The sequence below is a fragment of the Ailuropoda melanoleuca genome, chromosome X (assembly GCF_002007445.2).
Source record: "Ailuropoda melanoleuca isolate Jingjing chromosome X, ASM200744v2, whole genome shotgun sequence".
Taxonomy (NCBI): domain Eukaryota; kingdom Metazoa; phylum Chordata; class Mammalia; order Carnivora; family Ursidae; genus Ailuropoda; species Ailuropoda melanoleuca.
The window spans coordinates 21,610,646-21,630,578 of NC_048238.1; the positions used below are offsets into that span (position 1 = coordinate 21,610,646).

The 19,933-nt window shown below is 37.8% G+C and overlaps 1 protein-coding gene and 1 pseudogene across 7 annotated transcripts in view; one reads left to right on the top strand and one right to left on the bottom strand.

Moving 5' to 3' along the window:
- LOC100475400 (melanoma-associated antigen B18) overlaps nucleotides 1–19,933 on the top strand; it is a 420,370-nt gene that overhangs the window by 155,261 nt on the left and 245,176 nt on the right. For 6 of the 7 annotated variants that reach the window (XM_034649751.1, XM_034649754.1, XM_034649755.1 and 3 more), the window contains 3 exons: nucleotides 6,530–6,654; nucleotides 7,191–7,294; nucleotides 8,925–9,041. The gene's annotated coding sequence lies outside the window, so the exon portion shown is untranslated. Of the gene's footprint in view, nucleotides 1–6,529; nucleotides 6,655–7,190; nucleotides 7,305–8,924; nucleotides 9,042–19,933 lie in introns of all 7 variants that reach the window. The other variant, XM_034649752.1, reaches the window with a different exon arrangement.
- On the bottom strand, nucleotides 7,321–7,813 carry LOC100474385 (annotated as a pseudogene).

Below are 19,933 nucleotides of genomic sequence, written 5' to 3' on the forward strand. Positions count from 1 at the left end.
TTTACAAGTAGATTGATTTCTCCGTGGATAAAACAAATAAGAATGTGCTATTCACTCTCTCAGCTTTCAGTTTTATGGGCCTACTAGGCAATTACTAATGGATTAGGAGAAGGTAAGCGAAATAAAATAAACTCTTGCGTTGTTACCTGTACTTTTCTATAGAGATACCGAGTCAAGTACCTTCATGGACACTCCAGAGGTGGGTGAAGAAGCTAAAGGGGACAGGATGATCCAAGTGAAGTAAATCTTTTTCAAATGCACAAGAAAATTAAAGGGCAAAGGAATAAAAAGGAATTGAAACTGAGAGGGGAGGGACAGATAGAAGAAGATAAAATTTCCAATTACATTATTAAAGGTGAATTGATACATTTCGCATGGGAATTTTTAAATGTGTTCCATTAGTTTTGGAGAGCAATAAAATGCTGTCTACGTGTTTTGTGATCATAAACAGACTTTACATTTTCAACAGTTAGAATCTCCCTTTCACGTGGGAAGAACTTTATCTTACGTTATTCATCAAGAAAATACCTCACATACAGGAAGTACCTATTTACATAGAAAGAACCAAGGCATTTAAAATATATAAATTCTATACTTTAACCATAGTGAGGAATCCAGGTGAGGTAAGGTGGGAGGAGCAAGATGTTTAATCTGAAAATGCAGTCTATGGACTAATTATTTGATAATGATGCTAGAATTCTGGGAATGTAAGAAAGTCATGAACAAAGACCAGGGAGAGAAAGCTTCCTCACCATGTGGGAAAGTTCCCTGGGGTCTTTGGGGAATGACAATCCTGGCATTATTATGTGATGCTTAGTGGTCCCATGTGCTTCTGCTCTAGTACCTCCCAGAGACACTGGGTCCAAACTCTAAGCTACATCCAGGTATCTCCTCTTGGGAGCAGCTTAAAACAACTATTAAGTTCAGAGAGAGAAAAGGACATAAAAGTTGCTCCCCGAACAGGAGGTTGTAGCAGCCATGGCCAAATCATTAGCAGCTGATTGAAGTGGCTTTAGTGATCACACTGGAAAAGATCTAACAGTCTCTAGAAAAAACAAAGCCACCCAAGGCATTCAGATTTAAAATGCACATCCTGGGGCGCCTGGGTGGCTTCCTTGGTTAAGTGTCTGCCTTCAGCTCAGGTCACAATCCCAGGGTCCCAGGATCAAGCCCCACATAGGGCTCCCTGCTGAGCAGGGAGCCTGCTTCTCCCTCTCTCTCTGCTGTTCCCCCTACTTATGCGCTCTCTCTGGCTCTCTCAAATAAATAAAAATTGTTTAAAAAATAAATAAAGTGCACTTCTCGGGGCACCTGGGTGGCTCAGTCTGTTGAGCGTTTGACTCTTGCTTTTGGCTCAGGTCATGATTTCAGGGTCTTGAGATCAAGCCCCACGTGGGGCTCTGCACTCAGCATGGACTCTGCTTGAGATTCTCTCTCTCCCTCTCCCTCTGCCCCTTGCCCCCGGTCATGTGCTCTTCTCCCTCCCTCCCTCTCTCTCTCTCTCTCAAATAAATAGTTCTTTAAATATATATAAAAATAAACAATAAAATGTGCATCATATACACACACACACAGATGCATGTGTAGATAGATACTCTCTTTATTCTTCTCTTTTACTGTTGTAAATCTGAATACAGAAGACTTCAGAAGAAATAACAGGGACTTGATTTATTCTTGTGCTTGAAACAGCAGTAAAAAGGGAAAAAATGGAACTCTGGTTGTAGAGGTCAGGCAACAGAAGAATAAGAAACAAATGATGAGAGCCATATGATTGGCTTAGCTTACTATCTTCAGAGGGTTTCCAGGCTATGGTGCCATTGTGGGGCTGGAAGCCCAGGCAGAATCCAGTGGACTTGGTAATTTGAGGTCCTGGGAGACTGAGGTGACTTGAGTTTGGGGTATAGAGCATCAGAGAGGTGAGAGCTTCTTTGAGCAAGAACTCCAAAGATCTGCAAAGGATCCCACTAAAGTACTGAGCTGAGTACTGAACAACACATGCATATGAAGAAACTACCCCAGACAGGGGAATGAAAACCTAAAAGAATTAGAGGTGAAAGTGCTTGATATGTGCTCAGTGTTGGGTGTAGCGCCTGTTCCCATCAGTCAGACTGGGAAAACTTATGTAGTACGGCATTAGGTAGAACAGACAGAAAAGTCTTCTCTTGGTAGGGAGGAATGATAAGCCCTATACTGAGTACTAATCCCTTCCTGCCAAACTAGTCGTAAAAGGAAGATTTGAAAGGATCAAACTTAATGGTACCCCAGAACAAAATTGAAGACTGTTTTAGGAATCCAAGAATATCCAGCTCCCAGCAAGGCCAGAAGCACAGTGTCTATAATCACATCAAAATTTACCAGGCATGCAAGTAGGCAGAGAAATAAGACTCATGAGGAGGAGATAAATCAAAACTGACCCACAACTGATGGATATTTACCCCATTTGTACCACATGTATGTCATTGTTAGATGTCCTTCTAGATGCTCTTGTCTAGCTTTAGCAGTCTATAAATGTGCTAAGGGTAACTGAGTATAGCAGGTCTTAGTGATCTGGGTGTTCGTCAGCAGAGTCCCCTCTTTGGTTATATTATAGGAAAATGAAAGTGAGTGCAACAGTAAAAATGTCTGCTAATAAAGAAAGAGGTAAGCATATATGGCCTTTACTATGTTGAAGATATTTCTTCTATATTAACTTTGTTAAGAGGTTTTTTTTTTTTTTTTATCATAAACGGATGTTGAATTTTGTCAAATGCTTCTTTGGCCTATGTTAAGATGATATGATTTTTATCTTTCATTCTGTTAATGTGGTGTATCTCATTTATTGATATGTATGTATTGGACCAGTTTCACTTCCCAGGGATGAATCCCACTTGATCGTGGTGTATTTTTTTTTTTAATGTGCTGCCGAATTTGATTTGCTAGTATCTTGTTGAGAATCTTGACATTTATATTCATCAGGAATGCTGGCCTGTAGGGTTTTTCTCTTTGTGTAATGTCCTTAGCTGGCTTTGGTATCAGGGTAATGCTGGCCTTATAAAAATGAGTTTGGGAGGGTTCGCACCTCATCAGTTTCTTGGAAGAGTTTGAGAAGGATGGGAGGACTAATCATTTAGCAATATATGCATCAAATCATTATGTCATAGATCTTAAACTTACACAGTGTTGTCTGTCAATTCTATGTCAATAAAACAGGAAAAAAGAAAAGTTACGGGATTAGCTCTCCCCAACCTCCCAAATCCTTCTCTGCTTAAGACCAGTGTATGTTCTCTTGGTCTTGCCTGATTGTCACAAGCTGCAAAGAGGAATTGAAATCACAACTCAAAACAGTTGCAAAAGCCTTTCAGAAATGAATGACTTGAATAATAAAGGATCGATAGAGTACATTTGAAATAAGGATAAAGCTCTCAGATAGTTCTTAGAAATGATCTTCTTTAAAAGTTTTAACTTGAAGAGCCATCTAAAATTGAAACTGAGGTGGAAGATGTCTTATTACATTATGTAGTTCTATTGAAATTGCTTAGCAAAAAGAAAATTTGGACTTGGTTTGTTTTTGGTTTTTTCGAACAAGTATGTCAGAATTGCAACCAAATTCTAAGTGTTATTTATAAAATCAAGTAGACATATTTTACTAATTTTCGGTTACTATGAAGTCCAAATTAAAGGCTTTTTTCTTAGCCTCCCACTATTTATAGTTTAATTTTGGCTTTGTTTCATTTATTTTATGTTTTTTTAAGATTTTATTTATTTGAGAGAGCGAGAGCGCGAGCATGAGCAGAGGGGGGATGCAGGAGAAGAGGGAGAGAGAGAAGCACACTCCCTGCTGATTGCGGAGTCTGATTTGGGGCTCTATCCCAGGACCTTGAGATTATGACCTGAGCTGAAATCGGGCAGTTAATGGACTGAGCCATCCAGGCGCCCCTTAGGCCTTGTTTTAAATGGCAGTTGAGAAAGAATTAGTATCTAAAATTACCTGGGGGAGAAGTAAGAGCATGGTTGTTAATTCACCCCCCTGAGAAGATAAGAGGGCTTCCCATCTTTCTTTTTTCCAGAGGTGAAATCAAATGAAGGTGACAGTACTACCAGTTGTACTGATTTTTGTAGTAACAGCCTGAAGGAAAGATGCTCCTATATGCCATGAGAAGTGGCTTAAGAAGTACCAGTACCCTTGCCAATTTTATTCATTTTTCTAAATATTCAGATTTTAATGTTTATGACAATCTATTAAAAATTCTACTCTGCTCATTTCTGCTTTCCTCTTAATTTGTTCCTTTGATTTTAAGTTTGTTTTGTTGATTTTTTTTCACCTTAAGTTAGTAGCTTAGTTACCTACTTTTCTCTCTCTTTAGAATTTTTTTTTCCTAATTTACCTATTTAAGGATATGAACTTCCCAATGAGTATCAGTTGCTACATCCAACAGTTTTGGATATATGTGGTTTGGGTTGTCATTTAGTTCTAAATCATTTTAAATTTCCATTATGGATTCTTACGAGTCATTTAGAAGGATGTTATCACATCTCGAGGTACATTGTTTTTGGTGCCATTTTGATTGTTGATTTCTGTTGTGTGATACTTCTTTTTCTGGACTGCTGAGTTCTGTAGTTGAGCACTTAGTATATTTTTATAAATATACACATTTGAGAACACTATGTTTGATTGGATTGCCGTTCTGTAACTACGTGCATAGTCAAGCTTGTTAGTGTTGTAATTCAAGTTTTCAAGCTTTCTTGTTTTTTTTTGTGCCCCTGACCTTACGAGTTCTGAAAGAGTCATTTTAATGTCTCCCACAATTACTGTGAATTTACTAAATTTTCCATGTGATTTTATGGGTTGATGCTTTACACATTTAAAAATGATTTTGTTTAGTGAATAAAGTTCCTGTCTTATCTTTCAAATAAACCACTCCATTTGTCAGTGTGCAATGATACTCCCCATTATACTAATGATTTGTTTTGCCTAATAATATATCTACATTATTAATTTTTAATTGTTTTGGTGTGTATTTTCCTCTTCCCTTATATTCAATCTACCAAAGTTGTTTTCCCTTGTTTGTTTTAAATCCATTATAAGGACTTAAGGGGAGATTTTGAAACTTTCATATCACCTATGCTTTTAATTTAATCTTGTCAACTTCTCTTATTTCCTTCTCTGGAGCAGTGTGCTTTCTATAGTCACTCCTTCCTCCCTTTTTGGCTTTTTGTTGGATTTATTGAATTTGTTTCTTTTTATCTTCTGTTTTCAAATGGCTAATTTTCCATTCTATTCTAATTTTCTAATATTCTAATTTTTATTCTGCAGATTTCTCTTAAATTTTCAAATATTAAAATTATTACAGTTTTCTTTTTTTTAAGATTTTATTTATTTGAGAGAGATAGAGAGAGAGAGAGAGAGAGAGAGCAATGAGAGGGGAGAGGGTCAGAAGGAGAAACAGACTCCCCACTGAGCAGGGAGCCTGACACGGGACCTGATCCTGGGACTCCAGAATCATGACCTGAGCCGAAGGCAGTCGCTCAACCAACTGAGCCATATAGGCACCCCTAAATTCTTATAATTTTCTATTAAATGTGTAATTATAACTCTCCAGCAAAAAGACAAAACAGTCAACATGGTTTCATTACTGTCCACTCTTTCCTTTTGTCTTTTCAAAATCTAATAGTATTTTAGTTACAGATTTTTATAAACTTGATATTTAAAATAAATACTTATATTTCGCAGTGAGTTTCCTGAATTTTGTTTTGCTTTGTTTACCATGGCTTCTTGCATCCTGTTACTTAGTTTTAGTTTTTTTTGTTGTTACTGTTGGGACACATCTTTTATTAGCTCTTTCAGAAAGTGTTCGTGAGTGGTCGTGTGTTTGGGTTCTAGTATGTATGAAAATATTTTTATTTCTCTCATTCTTTAATGAGATGTATAATTGTATATTCAAAGTTTGTCTCTTTTTCTCTCTTCTGATTTTAAGCTCTCTTCACAGACTTTTTATTTGTAATATTTTTGACTAGAAGCCTAAAGCCAAATTTTTTAGATTATTTTAAGTAATGTGGCTTTTCCCTCTGTCCTTGGTCTGAAATTACACCCTTATATATGCCTGGGAATGGTTTTTTTGATCTTGCTTCACATCGTAGTTTATAGCTGTTTCAATCTAGAATATTATGAATATTTTCAGCTTGGAGAAATTGGCTAGTCATTGTATTTTCCCTCTCAATTGTCTTTTTGAAAGTCCTTTTTTATGGATATTGAAAATTCTGGATTTATTCTGCATCCCACTTAACATTTTCCCATACTTCTTAGGATGTTATCACTTGTTCTGTATTTTGGGAGGACCCTTAGTCTCATTTTTCAAAGTTTAAACACTATATTTAATAGTAATATAAAAATTTCATTTCTGCACATATTCATTGCATATCAATGCGTATTATTTAAACATCCTTGCATATGGGTGGAGCCTTTTGACACTCTGGGCATTATATTGGGCTACATTTCTAGGCCTGGACCCTTAATTTTTTCTTACCATTCTGCGTGCTCTCTCTTTATCAGCCATCCAGACACACAGCCACTGGATGATTAGAAACTGGATTCCTGAGTCACCACTTGAAGGAGAACCTCCTGACCAGGAACGTCTACATTCGACTTCATAGAAATGAGAAATAGACATTGACTGGGTAAGTTACTGAGATTTGGGAGTTATTTCCTAAAGCATACGGTGTTCTCTGATGCAAATAATATACCTCAATAGGTAGTATAATGCTGTCATTTGATAATATCAGATAAAATTAAAAATCTAACATAATCTTATTTGCATCTCGTTTCTTCTTACGCCGTGGTTTCAGACTTGACTGTCTTATCAGAATGGTGTAAAGTTTACTTGTTTGTGCCTTTACTGTAATTAGCATTGTATAATTCAACACCGACCACAATTCATTACTCATTTTAAGTTTTCGATAGCTGCTTTAAAAATGAAGTAAGTGTATTCTGTATCTTAGGAATAGATTTTTAAGTTTAGGTAAAATCAATATTTCAAGTAAATTTACTCCATTTGAGAATTTGAGTTTTTGTCATATGTACATTTTATAGACTTTTTAGAGATTATTTTACAACCTGATATATTTGTGTGTGTTTTTTTAGTTTAAATGCATTCTTATTTTAGACAACCTTCAGGACATGTTTTTGTTTCTTAAAAACAATGTCTCCACTCCAGATAAATCAAGGTGAAAATTAATCAAGAGCTCAAGATGACATCAGTCCCGTTCGTCTAAGTCCTGGTGTCATGTGGATGGAGAACAGCAGCCGGTTATGACAAAGGTGATACGGAGTAAGAGCCCAATTCGTTAACATTTTCCCATTTGCACACCATCCTTAAAGAAAATCCTATATGGGGTCATACCATCCTCAGACTAGTCCAGCAGAGCAGCCATGCCATCTCGGTTCACGTTACCATCAGTAAAGAACGGGTAGTTTTTGCAAATAACGTGGATGTGCTTGATGTAGCCCCTGTCGTAAAAGGCTTTACTCTTTCTGGCCTCTGTTCTTCAAGTTTGCCTTTGCTCGAGTTCGTGTAATCTTTGACGTACTTCTTGTAGGCTTCTTTGGTGCAGCCGCTTTCTGCCAGTGACGGTTCGGGACAGTATCAACACCAGTGATGACTGTGCTTTCTGTACCTTCACCCTCGGGGCCTTCTGTGGACGCATTTCCTCCAATGAGCGAGTCATCAGTGGGACCGTCTGTCCTCCTGACCATCCTCCCCTCCACCTCCAGGCACAGCCCCTGTGTCATCTCCCAGATCTTGCAGATGGTGGACAGCATCTCATCCTAGCGGATGAAGCCCCGGGAGATGAGCATGATGGTGGCTAGAGGAAAAGGATGGGGGGCTAGCTTAGCAGGCGCTGGGAGCTCTGCGCGAACGTGGGGGCGGCCACAGCACCGCTCGGGGGTAGGGAGGAGTGGGGGAAGAAAAGCTACAACCGACATTTGATTAACTCTAGCCTCTTGAATTGTCTATAGTATGGAATTGCACTGTCCCATAATTTAGAGAGTTAAAGGTGATAGAATATTTAAAAATATTTAGTATTTGCCAAACTATACTTAGTTTAATTTACACTCAGTATGTTGTAAAATATAAATAGAGCAAAATTTATAACATAAAATATACTAAGTATAGTGATGTTTACCAAGGAAATGGTAATGACCAGTACAATGATAATGGATGATGATGATAATAATACCTGTGTTAGGACAGACTTCGGTCTCCTAGGGCAGCGTGGTAACTGCTAAATCTCAGTGGTGATGCAGTGTTTTATTTCTCACTGAAAGCCCACATCCGAAATAGGGCAAGGAGAAACCCAGTGCCATGTCGTTACTAAGAGACCCAGGCTGGGAAAGAGTCACGAACTTGTCATAATGCTGAGTCAGCATGGTCTCCCAGGGTTGCCACAGCAGGGGAAGAGAGAGCCAGAGGCTGGACAGGGTGTTTTTCACTCTTTCTTCACTAAGTTACTCATGTCACTTCCATTTACATTTGACTGGCTGGAGCTCTTAGAGCCGGAACCATTTATGGGTGGGCACTCATAACGTGTCCCAAATAGCTACCATTTACTGAAAGTACAGCGTGTACGCTATTACATCTAACTTTCAGAGCTACCTTATGTGGTTTTTACTTTTAATTTTGTCATTTTACAGGTGGGGAAACTGAACCCAAAAGATGTTAAATAACTCACCCAAAGTTTGAGTTAATAAGTGGAAGATCCTGAACTTAAAACCATGTCTGTTTTAGTAGAAGGCCCATACTCTTACTCACTACACTATTTCACCTCTTCACAATAAATACTCACCAGTTATGTTAATATTGTCCTGACTTATAGATTGCCCAATTATCAGGAACACTGACGGAAGATTGAAGTGACCAGACTGACTCCCTGTTTTTACCCCTTTCCAGCCCTCGTGGTTGGGTTCAGGACCAGAGACCTCAGGTTGAAGCCTTCCTTGCGCTGACTATGAGACTAATCCCTACGTCAGGCCAGAGCAGTTCAGAGGAAGACACATCGCCAACAAGGTTAGTTCTGTGCCAACTCTGCCCTTCTAAGAATTATTCTTTTGTTTTGTTCATGTGTCCAAACCCTGAGCTTCTACTGTAAGTCTGACACAATATGGTAGAAACAGTATGGGCTTTGCTCACTGTCCAACCTGGGCTTAATTCCAGGTTCCAACACTTACTAGCTATGTGACCTTGGGGAAACTACTTCCCAGAGATTCTGTATTTTTCATTTGTAAAATGAAAGCAATAATGGTAAGTATTATTGTTAAAGCTGACATTTGTTGGGCACTTATATTGCTGCCCCTGGGCTAAGTGCTTTAGCATAAATTATCTTATTTAATCCCTCATTATCTCCCTGAAGTAGGTACTATTATTCTGCATATATTATACATGAGAAATTATATAATTTGCCCACACTTAACCAGCTAATAACTGACTGAGGATTCAGTCCTAGAATTCACTAACTCCAGAACTATAGTCATTACTTCTAAAAAGTATTTATTTTTATTAACATGGAAATTATGTCTATCTTCACTTATTTCCTCCCATTTCCCCCAGTAATTTGATGTTTACTTGTTCAACTATACTCAAGTCATAAACTTAAAACCCAGTCTAGTGTCCCACTCTAGCATCTTAACTAGTTCCCATGAACATATTCCATGGGTACCTCCATCACTTAAAAGGGCTTTTCTGACTCTTTTTTTCCACTGGTTGAAATGTCCAGATATTTCCTGGAACATCTCCATTCCCGATCTTCACTTGCCTGATTATTATAAGCTCCATTGTCTTTCAGTGGTCTCTTCTCTTATTAAACTTATCCATCCAAAGAAACACTTACTAAAGGCCAGCTAAGAAAGATACTCACGAATAGGGCATATATCCTACTCTCAGTGAGCTTGCACACTAGCGCAGGAGATAAGATGCGCGTAGAAATCAGTTTAATGCATAGGAGGAAGTAATTTAGGTCTGAAGACAGGCATAAACATTTGTACAGTGCTCCGAGAAAGGAGAGCGGGAGTCAGCTGACATCTCTGAGTACCTGAGATAGGCCAAATACTGTGCCATGTCTTATTGAAATTTCTCATAACCCTGTGAAGAAGGCATTGTGACACTTTTATTTTTCCACATAAGAAAACTGAGGTCCCCAATTACGACGTCATTTGCCCTAGAACGTTGTGCAGCTTGGACACCGTGATCTGCTGGTCTGAATAGATCCCTTTTGTTCAGTGGACATGTCTCCTCTCCATGTCCTAGTCCCCTTCCATTCTGCCATAGCTCTTCTAGACTTGCCAAGGAATTCAGCCTCTCGACCGTAAGCCTCTTTTTAGATCTTCCTCTACTGATTTCTGATTGGAAAAGAGATGGAAAAGGCAGTGGAGGGGGGATAACCAAGTTCTTTCGACAGACATGCATCCCTAAACTTGATGAACTCCCACTAATAGTGAGTATTCCTCAGGACCGGCCCAAGGTCAAACTGTTAAGTAGGGGAAGTCTCCCTGGAGTGGCTCTGATACCTCAGTTTGCACCTTTGTCCCACTTTAAGTGCATCACATCCGTTTTCCAGGACTCCCATGCTAGCCTGGTATTAGGAAAACTTCTTCCTAAATGGGGTTGGCTTCTTGCCCCCACATATCACAAGTATGTGATTACCTCCCAGTGGTGTTGAGGCAGGCTTATTGAGCATTGGCTCTTGGGGCTTGAGTAGGAAATGTAGGCCTCTTGTGGTAGGTTAGCAAGTATCCTTTCTGAGCACTGAGTACTGGTGATCTGTTCTTTCCTTTGTTTGCTTCCCACACTCTATCTAATTCCTATCTTTTTTGTATGTGCTTTCCCTGAATCCTGTGACATCCACAAATTTGACATTCTAGTGCAAAACCTTGATAATATAACCAGCTTCCAGTTGTGACCTGTTACAAGAAGAATGGATTCTTACTGAACTTACATAAATAACTATATTGCTGTGAATATAACACACACTTTGTTCTTCCCCTTCAAGGATTGCACATCTGCAAGTTGTGATCTTTGTCTTGGACTTGGGGTGCCTAACTTGTCCCATCTTCTTTTTGAACCCACCTGTAGGGGCCATTGGTCTTAAGGTGTTGGTGTCAATGGGTCATCTTAGTTTTTTGACAAACCCATCTCTAGGGACGTTGGAGCTTTGTAGAAATAATCATTCTTGATCTTGGGCATTGAAGCTATTTCTTACTGTTTTTTCAAGTTCTGTGTGGCATCAGTGAATAAATTAGAAGTATTTTGAATATACAGACATACACATGAATTGGGACACTACAGGGTTTGGTGGTGAACTTTGTTGTCATTCTGCATGGGATCAGATCCTGGCCCCAGTCTTCGATAGTACATGGTCTTAGGAGAGTTACTTAACTGCACTATTCCCTATTTTCCTTATTTATTAAACAGGAATATCAACCACAATAGTAGAGGTATTTATCTTATAGCTTTCCTTCCTTTTGAGGGGTGAGGATTAAATGAATTTATAGATATAAAGCCCCTGGTTTAGGATGTGGCATATGTAAGCACTCAATAAATTTGGGGTATAAAGGAATATGTACTTTTCTTAAAAATACTCTTCGGGGCGCCTAGATGGCTCAGTTGGTGAAGCGTCGGCCTTCGGCTCAGGTCATGATCCCAGGCTCCTGGGATAGAGCCGCATGTCAGGCTTCTTGCTCAACAGGAGGCCTGCTTCTCCCTCTCCCTCTGCTGCTCCCCTGCTTGTGTGCTCTCTCTCTCTCTTTCTGTCAAATAAATAAATTAAAAATCTTTAAAAAAAAATGCTCTTCAGTCAGGCCTCAGTGGGAATTGTTCTTAAAACCCTCAGATGTCAATTTTAAAGTAAAATTTGCATGTGCAGGTAACTTCAGGAGAAAGAGACGGGGGGAGCTTACCTTAGGTAACAAGACACGTCTAAGGATTTTTTGGAGGAATTAACCATTTGCACAGTGCAGTGATTTATCTAAAAGCACAAAGATGTTTCAAAATATCTGTAGTTTAGTCTAAAATTAAAAAGGAAGCTAATACTATCTCTTCTCTTTTGATATTTCAAAAGCTTCAGGAAATTTCAACGTAGAGGAGGAGGAGAGTAGAAAGAAGTAAGAGACCTAGGTGAGGTTCAAAGAGCCGTTGTTTTTACTTGAAATTTAAATAGTGGGAGAAAACGGAACTGCTTTTTCTATAAGCAAGAAACCGAGATGAGAATGATGAGGTCATTGCACATTTAAAGTGGTAGGAGTATTTAAAAATATTTAATTGTCTATCAGAAAAGAAGGTGGGGTTTTTTTGGTTTTGGTTTTGTTTTTTTTTTTAAGGATCTCACTGTGAAAATGTATGGATTTGTTTGTATGAAGAGATACTGCCAAATATTTGTATTTAAATTCTTTTTTTAAAAAACACTGAATATGGATGCACATAGAGAATTAAAGATGATGAATTTAAGTTTATTTTTTCTCGTGATGTGTGTCTGCTAGAATTTGAACCACAAGTGCTTTCATTTAGATGCCTGTATGATAAAGACCCATAAAACTGTAAAACTTGGCTATAGCCGTCAGAGATCACAGTTGAGCGCAATTCAAATTATGAGCTCATTGAAAGCGCCTTAAAATGTCAGTAAACTCATTTCTTGAGCTGTTGGCTATCTGCTGGTGAAGATAGCAATAGGCTCCCAATCTTACGGTGTATGCTTCTCAGTTCATTTGCTATGATGTGGTCAGAAATATTGCCTGTACTTGGGTGATGAGGTATTTTTGGAATGTGAATTAACATTCTCACTCAACACTTGGTACAATTTCACTCCTGACTGTCACTTTTAATGGTTGTTCTACCTTTTTAAATTCTGCGTAGCACAGAAAAAGTCTGGATGAGTCATATCAGGTTGCTAAATGTGGTTGTCTGGCATGGGGTGAGAAATAGGTTAGAGTTAAATTTTTACTTTGAATTTTTTTTTAAATGGTGAGCTTTTAAATGATTTTTTTTATTACTTGGGGTTTTTCCCCGTTTTTCCATTTTGAAAATGTATTTACAAATTAATAAGGATATATGACCTAGCAATTTCGTTTCTAATTATATACTTATCTATTCACCAAAGGTATACATTAGAATGTTCTTAGCATCACTACTTGTATAAGCCTCAAACTGAAACCATTCCAATTTCCAAAAGAGAAATCAACAAATACAGTGAGAACTCGTGTGTGTGTGTGTGTGTGTGTGTGTGTGTGTGTGTGCATTCTATCTATTCACCTGTCCTCACAATGGAATACTACATAGCAATGAAAATTAACAATCTCTAGTTACATGCAGTCATGTGGATGAATCCTACAAACATAATATTTAAGAAGCCAGTAACAGAAGAGCCCATACTGTATGATTCTATTATATAAAGTGTGTAGTATCATGGAAAAGCTTATCTGTTCTGTTAGATAAAGGTTAGTAGTTAATCAAAGAGGTAGAATGACTGGCAGGGAGAATAAGAAGCTTCTGGATTGTGTGTAATGCCCTTTCTTATCTGGGTGTTGGTCATATAGTTGTGTATTTGGTGAAGATTTATTGAGATGAAAACTTAGAAAATAATGTCCTTTTATGTATTATAATCTACTTCATTAACAAATTTTAAAACAGGGAATGTTCCTTCATTACCAACTTAACAGTTTTTGATGTCCTAAAATATTATGAAGAACTGCATGAGGGAAAACTGAGCAAACTTCAGCCTTAAGAGCTGAAAAAGCTTTGACTTTGATGGTGCCTTACACATCAAACACACAGTTGCTGAATAAATGTGTGCTGATGGACCGATGTGCTTTATTCTGTTGTGATTATTTTAGAACATGATGTTAACGCTTCATGATAAATATTCACAATAAAACTAGATATGACAAATCATAGTTTATAAAACTCCTTAAAGGTTTTCCCTTGGAGTACTGAATGGTGCCTAATATATCTTTCTTAAAAACATGGAAGGCTGATAATGCCCGTTAACATGCACATATTCAATTCCAAAGGACATTGCTAACTCCCTGCTTTATCTCTATTAGTAATTTCTATCTGGCTTCCATCCTCCACTTAAATGGTGTTCATTGAATTTACCAAGGACAGTAATTTGTTTTATCATTATGATGATGCATTGCCCTAACAGCTTGGTAACTCACTGTTGTTGTTGTTGTTGTTGTTGTTGTTGTTGTTTTATCACAAAGAAGATATATTTTATAGTGATTGAAAAATTTACTTAAGAATATATTTGTTTTAGCAAGTGGATAGTCATTGTTACATTGGCATGGAGAGACTTACTTCAAGTGCTGCAGATCTTTTTTTTTTTTTTTAATGGATCATTTTCTGAATGATGCCTGGGAATGAAAATACTATGTCATACATAGAGAAATTAAAAAATTGGGGGGAGAGCACCTGGGTGGCTCATTTGGTTGAGTGTCTGACTCTTGATTTCTGCTCAAGTTATGATCTCAGAGTCATGGGATTGAACCCCAAGTTGGTCTCCGTGCTCAGCAGGGAGTCTGCTTGAGATTCTCTCTCTCTCTCCCTCTCTCTCTCCCTCTGCCCCTCCGGCTCGTGCTTTCTTTCTCTCTCTCTCTCTCAAATAAATAAATAAATCTTTAAAAAAAGAAATTAAAAAAATTGTTAAAGTTTATATACAAATAAAGCACTCTGCTCATTAGAATGCAATCTGTCAGCTTTCAATTTAAGAATTAAAGATTTTTTGTAATTTTTTTTTTTTAAATTTATTCGACAGAGATAGAGACAGCCAGCGAGAGAGGGAACACAAGCAGGGGGAGTGGGAGAGGAAGAAGCAGGCTCATAGCGGAGAAGCCTGATGTGGGGCTCGATCCCACAATGCCGGGATCACGCCCTGAGCCGAAGGCAGACGCCCAACCGCTGTGCCACCCAGGCGCCCCAAGATTTTTTGTAATCTATACTAGACTGTAGACTCATCCTTAGATTAGATTACATTATGTTAGATTAATTATGAAATGGCTTTGTTTTGGTACTCTTTGTGGCTAATGGCACTAATCTATTTTATATTAAGAATCAAAGGGCGCCTGGGTGGCTCAGTCATTAAGCATCTGCCTTCAGCTCAGGGCGTGATCCCAGGGTTCTGGGATCGAGCCCCACATCAGGCTCCTCCATGGGAAACCTGCTTCTTCCTCTCCCACTCCTCCTGCTTGTGTTCTCTCTCTCTCGCTGGCTGTCTCTCTGTCAAATAAATAAATAAATAAATAAAATCTTTAAAAAAAAAAAAAGAATCTAACTCATGTGGGGGCACCTGGTTGGCTCAATCGGTAGAGCATGCAACTCTTAATCTAAGGGTTATGAGTTCAAGTCCCACATTAGGTGTAGAGATTACTTAAAAATAAAATCATCAAAAAAAGAAAATAACTCAAATATTTGATGCCTAATTAAGCCTTACCTTTATATAGGGGTTAATTGGTAGGTGTTGTTTTTCTCATATAGGTCAAGTACATATATTTACTGAATGTTGTGTTTTTAATTCTTACTTCAGCATTACATAGAAATTTTAAAAAAATATTTTCTGCTGTCTTGTTTATATTCAAATCTAATTGATGAATTTTATTCAAATCTACCTGTGTGACTGTTTTGAACATCTATTTCCTTGACTTGGGGGTTCAACACTTCCCTTTCTTTTCACAGAACTCTAACTCCTCCCCACCCTGCCCCCCCACAGTGGCCTCTCCAATAAGGGTTTACATGCCCTTTTTGGATACGGCCCCAGTGAAGTCTTGAGGCTGTTCTGTGTTATTAGCATGTCTTCTGTACTGATCCCAGGTGGCTCCATAAGTCTTTGTTGAGGGAAGCTTTGGGGGGACGAGCTAGGTTTAAAAATCTAGTTGCATTTTAAAGACGTGAAGCACCAGCATCTGAAAAATACACCAGGGAGAGCAGAATAAATGAGGGATGTGAAGAAATAAAAGTTACTGAGGTTGAGGCTTGGGCTGTTGAGGTTTTCAAATCCAAACCTAGAGGTATTGGATCCCAAAGGATTTTGGAGGTGTTGCAGAAAGGAATGAAGAAAAATGAATTTGAAACAATTCATGACTGATTATTGTTTGTTGAAAGCACGTTCTAAGTTTATAAGGATATAAGACAAAAGAGTGGGCTCGGATTATGTAAAATTTAGATTTTAAAAAGCAAAAGCCCTACTAAGTAATACAACTTAAGTGCATTAGGTTTGATGAGGAAGCTGGGGTGTTTTTCAGAACACCAAGAATCAGAAACAATTAAATATGTCGGATACCCTTATCCTAGTCTTCATCACCATCAAGTATAGTCTGCAAATGTCATGCAATTTTTAAATATTAGAGGATCTCGAAATTACATATAGACTAGCTCCTCATGTTAAATATTAGAATGATGATTAAAGTCATCCCTAGGTATTTGGAAACATCACTTTAGAATTTAGCCTGTTCCAACCTGTCTTGTATCTTATCCATCAAGTCATTCAGGACAAAACTTACTCAATTCTTGGTCTTCTCTTCCCACAACCACGTGGGATTTTGGGTCATAATTTATGATTTTTTTAAAGATTTTATTTATTTATTTGACAGAGAGACAGCCAGAGAGAGAGGGAACACAAGCAGGGGGAGTGGGAGAGGAAGAAGCAGGCTCATAGCAGAAGAGCCTGATGTGGGGCTCGATCCCATAACGCCGGGATCACACCCTGAGCCGAAGCAGACGCATAACCGCTGTGCCACCCAGGCGCCCCTTATGATTGGTTCTTAACAAGGATCTGCATCTTAATGTTTGCTTCCTATTATCAAAGTAATTTCTTTCTCCAGATCCAATACTTTCGTATACTTCCAAGAAAGCAGCACATTTTCAAGATCTCCTCTCAATAAGAGTGATTTTACTTTCTATTTCTCTCTTTCTCTGAAAAAGAAAGGGGGGGTTGCGCCTGCGTGACTCAGTTGATTAAGCATCCAACTCTTGATTGTGGCTCAGGTCATGATCTCAGGTTTGTGAGATTGAGCCCCATGTCATGCTTCGCGCTGGATGTGGAGCCTGCTTGGGATTCTCTCTTTTCCTCTCGCCCTGCCCCTCTCTCCCTCTAAAAAAAAAGTGATCTTAGTCATGTAGAAATTATGGTCACAATGCTTGGTAAAAATCAAGTAATAATGATAATACTCAATAATGAAATTTTAATCTTTTTTATTTGAATTTAAACTTATATTTTCCTATGCTTTTGTTGAAAAATTATACGTGGGCATTTCCAGAAATTCTGATAGAATAGTGACTCACCATTTTCTTAAATAGCCAACGTTTCTCCAAGTATTAAAAAGGGTAGGCATTAAAAACCAAAAGGGCTAGCGTTTACTTTGACATCTTGGCATTTTTAATCTTCTGTAATATTACATTTTCAAGTTAATTTTAATCTAACAGATGTTGACATGCAATAAAATATTTAAGCAATTGCTTTTGTTAAAGTTGGAAAGTGCAATACACTGTTTAAACATAATCTTCTTGAAATTTTGCAAATGTGCATGTTCTAGCAACCCAATTTTAAAATTATCTTTGCTGCTGGATGAATTTATTAATAGGGTAGAAACTCTTTCATATCACATGATTACAGCCAAAAGTCTTTAGCTAGTTGAAAAAGTTGTTAAAATGAGGAATAATAAAATACGTACAAAACATAGCCTTTATTTTTTTTTACTTCAACAATAAGTGATGTGTATCTGTTTGCCAACCTTTCTTTGAGTTTAATCCCTTTACATGAAATTTACCTTTGCTTTTTTCCCAATAAACTACAACCATGATAGATTGTGTATGGTTTCCAGTTTTATGCAATAATAAAGCAAGATTCTAAAGACACTCACGAATCAAGTTGAATACAGAATCCTCTTACTAGGTGGTTTTACCATGTTTTGAACCTCTCCGCTGCAATTTCCTTGCTTTTGTTTACTTTTTGGAGCCCTTAGTTTTTTTATATTTTGTCCAGAGATCTTGTTGCAATCAGTATGAGAGATGGGCTGCAGTGGATATACACTTCTATGGTGTAAATGACCTTTCTGCCATTTTATTTTTTTCACTTTTAATTTTAATATGAATTCAAAGAGAAAAGGTACAAAAATAGTACAGGTCGTCCATAAGTCTGTCACCAAGTTCACCAATTTTTTATATACAATTTTGCCCTTTTACACTATCATTCTCTCTGCGTGTATGTATCTGCATACATATGCATATGTTTTCTGAAGTTTAGTGCTTCTCTGCCAGAATTCGCCAGCACAAAATAACTGTATTTTTCTTTGTAATTCATAAGTAATTTATGGAGTGATGCATTAAGGCTATAGAAATATCCTCTCTCATCACATCTTCCCCATTAATTTTTACCTCTTAATTCCTTTGATGACATTCTAACTCGATCATTCTTTTTCCATCTGTTAGTTGGCATCTTACTATGAGGAGGCGTTCTTCCTTCTCCTCCATTTACATATTTACCCATTTATTTATATTAATTTGGAAACATGGATTCTTATTCAGTGAGCTGTAATCTCGTATTATTTATTTTGATGGTCAGACTTTACCAGATTTGGCCTGTCTGTATCCCTTTTGGCTGGCTCTTGTGCTTTGATGTGTTTTCATGATACTTCGAGCATTTAATTGTTTCTGGCACAGTCTCAATGCAGTTGTCAGCCATTTTTCTAAGGAGCCAGATTTCCTTATTGTGGAGAACGGTATTGAGAAAGTATCATCTGGATGCTAGGAATGTCGTGTTGTTGGAACTGTTGTCTCTTCCACTGGGCTAACGAAGAAGCACACAGACATACGTGTGCACACACACGCCTACATTTATTTACCTGAGCACTCCATTTTCCACACGGAAGAGTTTATTCTAGTCTTCTCTTTGCATCTTTGTAACTCTCTTCTCCAACGATGAACAAACTTGTACCTGTTATTTCTAATATACTTACTTGTTCACACCTGGGATTTAAAAAGAGTTTGAGAATGGCTAAGCCATGACACTACAAAAAAGAAAACCTACCAACTAAAGTTCGGTATTTGTTTACACTTCTTCATTGAGGCAGTATTTACATACAGTGAAATGCTCAGTTATGAGGGGTACAGTCTGTTAAATTTTGATGAATGTGTACAATTCTGTAATGATTACCCTATTCGGAAAATAGGATGTTCCCATGATCCCAGAAGGGTTCCTCCTGCCCACTTAAAACCAACCCGTACCCCTCGTTGGCTCCCTCTGTGTGGATCACCATATACTACTCTTACTTGCTCTTTGAACATCATAGAAATGGAGTCATTTAGAATATACTCTGTTGCGTCTGACTTTTTACTCAACATTTCATCTCAACTGTTCTTTAGCTTCATTATTGTTCTTATTAAATATCACTGTTTCATTATTTTTTAAATGTGTAGCTGCATTTCATGGATACACCAGTATTTATTTTTCTTGTGGCTATTTGGGTTGTGTCTGATTTTTAGCTATTATGGAGAAGGTGCTATAGACATCCTTGGGCAAATATTTTGGTTAATATATGTTTTCTTTTCTCTTGGCTAAGTATCTAGTGGACATCCTGAGTCCCAGAGTAGGAATATGTTTAACTTCATAAGAAAATGTTAAAACATTTTGCACTGTGGTTATACCATTTTCTCCTGTCACCAGCAATGTATGAGAGCTCCCTTTACACCTCATCCTATCCAACATTTGGTGTTGTCAGGTTTTTATTTTTGCTTTCCTCAGCCATCCTGGAGTTTGTGAAATGATGTCACATTATATTTTTAGTTTGAATTTCCCTGAGGAAAAATGATGTTGAGCTCTTGACCCATAGGTAGTTAGAAGTAAGTTGATAATCCCTCAAATATGTGGGACTTTTCTAGATATTTGATTTTTATTGATTTCTGATTTCATTCCATTGTGG